Source organism: Pelodiscus sinensis, chromosome 2, assembly GCF_049634645.1.
Source record: "Pelodiscus sinensis isolate JC-2024 chromosome 2, ASM4963464v1, whole genome shotgun sequence".
NCBI classification, from domain to species: domain Eukaryota; kingdom Metazoa; phylum Chordata; order Testudines; family Trionychidae; genus Pelodiscus; species Pelodiscus sinensis.
Window position 1 is genome coordinate 18159237 of NC_134712.1, and position 3423 is coordinate 18162659.

At 44.0% G+C, this 3423-nt stretch overlaps 1 long non-coding RNA gene across 1 annotated transcript; it reads left to right on the forward strand.

Moving 5' to 3' along the window:
- The first annotated feature begins 574 nt into the window (after positions 1-574).
- LOC142826692 (uncharacterized) lies at positions 575-2958 on the forward strand. Its single transcript, XR_012900895.1, has 2 exons — positions 575-690; positions 2758-2958. It is a non-coding gene; the product is annotated as an uncharacterized LOC142826692 (long non-coding RNA).
- The last annotated feature ends 465 nt before the right edge of the window (positions 2959-3423 follow it).

A 3423-nucleotide genomic window follows, 5' to 3' on the forward strand; every position in this document is an offset into this window, starting at 1 on the left:
GGTTTTCTGGGTTATTCTTATTTCCTCTTTTATAGATGGGCACTATATTTGCCCTTTTCCAGTCCTCTAGAATCTCTCCTGACTTCCATGATTTTTCAAAGACAATAGCCAAAGATACCTCCTCTATCAGCTCCTTGAGTATTCTAGGATGCATTTCATCAGGCCCTGGTGACTTGAAGATATCCAACTTTTCTAAGTAATTTTAACTTGTTCTTTTTTTGTATTTTAACTTCTAAACCTACGCCATCTCTACTAGCATTCACTATGTTAGGCATCCCTTCATCAAACTTCTTGGTGAAGACTGAAACAAAGAAGTCTGCCATTTCCAGGTTTCCCGGTTCTCCCTCTTCACTGAGCAATGGGCCTACCCTGCCCTTGGCCTTCCTGTTGCTTCTTCTATAAATATATTAGGTCTTCTTGTTATCCTTTATGTCTCTGGCTAGAGTGAGCTCATTTTCTGCCTTTGCCTTTCTAATCTTGTTCCTGCTCACCTGAGTTGTTTGCTTATATTCATCCAACCAATGGCTGTGGCTATGAGTTCATAATGGAGTAGGCTCACAATAAGCATGCCTGTGAATCTGAATCATTATTTTATCCAGTTTGGGCCTCTGGTCTCGTCCATATGTAATAGGTGATCGACAGAGAAAGGCTTTCCCTTCAGGGTACAGCTTCAAAAGGTTGGCTCCAGAGGTGAGGAGTTCATGTCTTTCCAATAGTAATAGAGATGTAACCGTGTTAGTCTGGTGTAGCTGAAACAAAAGTCAGGACTATGTAGCACTTTAAAGACTAACAAGATGGTTTATTAGGTGATGAGCTTTCGTGGGCCAGACCCACTTCCTCAGATCAAATTGTGGAAGGAAATAGGCACAACCATATATACCAAAGTGATACAATCAAAAAAATGAACGCATGTGAAATTGACAAATCAAATTTTAGAACAGAGTGGGGGAGAGGAGGGAAGGTTAGTGTCTGTGAGGTAATGACATAGGGGTGATAACAGGGGTGGAAGTGGGTCTGGCCCATGAAACCTCATCACCTAATAAACCATCTTGTTAGTCTTTAAAGTGTTACATAGTTCTGTCTTTTGTTTCAGCATGTCTTTCCAAGTATTTCCTGGGAATCCATTGTAATTTCATTTGGTGCATTGTTTCAAAGAGGCCTCTGAAGCTCATAATATTTCCCAAGATTTACGTTTGTTTCCTTCCTAGAGACACTACATACAATCCCACAATAATAAATATTTGCATTTTTAATACAACGAGCTCCTAAGATATTTAAACTTAATTCAACATGACTTGACCAGAATATTATAGGAAATAGCAATTTCTGTCAAAACCACTACCAAACTTTCAATGTTACATTCTCAATCTTGGTCTCACTTTCTAGAGACCACTGGTTTTGAAATGCCTCAATGTTTCAGTGTCCCTAGTTGGATAGCTCATAGGGGTTTGATTTTTAGATAGTGTTGAGCATCCATCCCCTGAAAACTGGGTCCCTTCAAAATTACTCAAACAGTGCTTGAATTATAGGGTTGGGGTGAGGGGAAGAAGTCAACGCGTATTGAATCACACAGTCCTGAGACTCTGCAGAGTGAGGTGCCAGGGTACTCTTTGGCCAGTTTTCCTGTGCTAGCATCCTCTGTGCTGTCTTCCCTCTTCTTCTACTTGCTCCCATACCCCTAACTCTTCCTGTCTGTCCCTACTGCTTAACCCCTACGTCTGCTCCTGCCTCTCCTATCCCTAATTGTCCTCTCTGCCCTACACATATCTTCTCCCATCTCCTTACTTGTTATCCCCCCACCTTCTCTCTGCCTTCTCCCCTCACTACTAACTCACTCTTCAGCACCCATGTCAGCACCATTCCTACCTGCCACTCCCCTTATTCTTCTGCCTCAGTTCCTACCTATTGTTTCCGCCTCCACACCTTGCCCCAGCCTTCTGCATCCACCCAACAGCCTCTAACTCCCCTGCTCTTCTGCCTCCCACTGCATCTAACACCCCCTCTGCTTTCCTAGACTGGCCCCACAGTCTTTGTCCCCCATTTCACTCTGACTCCCCCCACCCATCCTATAGACTCTTCTCCCCAGCTTGGAGCTTCTAAAAGGTGCAGAGCTAGGTCTTTGTCCCCCTCATTCTCTGAGTCTTCTGTGGTGACAGCTCCCGTTCTCTGCCCTTTCTCCCCTCATATGTTCCCCTGGTCCCAACCCTCCAGCTTGCCCTGGATCCTCTGACCCCTGACCCCTTGTCCCATCTCTTTCCCCAGAGTGCTACCAGCAGAGAAGCAGGCATAATGGGCCACAGTGGGTTTGTGCTAATCTGAGGTGCAATTGGCCAGGGCACTGGACAGAATCTCTGGCTTCCAGCTTTGATGAATGGGCTTCTCTCCATCAGGGCACCAGAGCTTTTTTTCTGCCAGTGAAGCACCAAGCGCAGACAGGAGATGGTTGGGTGAACTAACAGATCTATAGCACCTGGGCTCTGATTACTTTGGCAGCCTCCCCCTCTGTCCATGACCCATCCTCTCACTGCAACCTGATTCTCCCTTCACTCCTATAGAGCGGTGGCATCTGTCTCTTCTGTGGGTCATGCAGGGAGAAGGAAGGGGTCCAAAACCAGGCCCCCATTGATTTTGAATGTCAAAAGTGGCATAGCCCCTAAAATTAGCATCAGTCTTCTCCTGCTTCTTGTGTAATTGGAGCACTGGTCTTATTTTTACTTGAGATATCTAAATATAGATTTATCCTGTTTTTTTTTCCAGAGGTGATGAGCATACAAAACTGAGCGGCAGCTGCCTAGTACCTCCAGAAATCAGGCTACTTCTCCTTTGAAAATGTTGGCCTTTGACTTCAACTGTCTGACTTCTTTAGCGAACCTAAAATAGCTTTCCCCCGACTTAAAAATGTCACAGCTCTAATTTGTAATGTTATAAATGGCTCCTGCAGGGCCATGAGCTACTGGACTTTGAAGCTGTAAGACTTTAATTTATAGAAAGTCTGGTATTGGTAGAGGAGCTGAATTTTATCTGATGTGAGCCCAGGGGGTAGGGTAATTTGGAAGCAAGTTCCATATTTTTGGAGAAAACATTTCAGTAGCAGTCTGGCTACATAAAGGTGCCCAGATGTTTGAAATATTTGTGAATAGAGAGCGGAAAATGATACGTCTTATTCATCACATGCCTCCTATTTATTCCATGTTGTCATGTTTTCTCTTCCAAATAGATTCCATCTCCATACACTTGACATATTTACAACCTGTGCATAGAGGCACACACATTTATATTTAAAATAACAGACATTTGGCCAGTACATTTGAATAATAAACCTCTGTAGGGTGGGGGATTCAGACAGGGTGTACAGTAAGAAGATTTGTATAACATAGTGTCACAGTTTCAGGGCAAACACACGTGTCTCCTCGCCACTCTGCG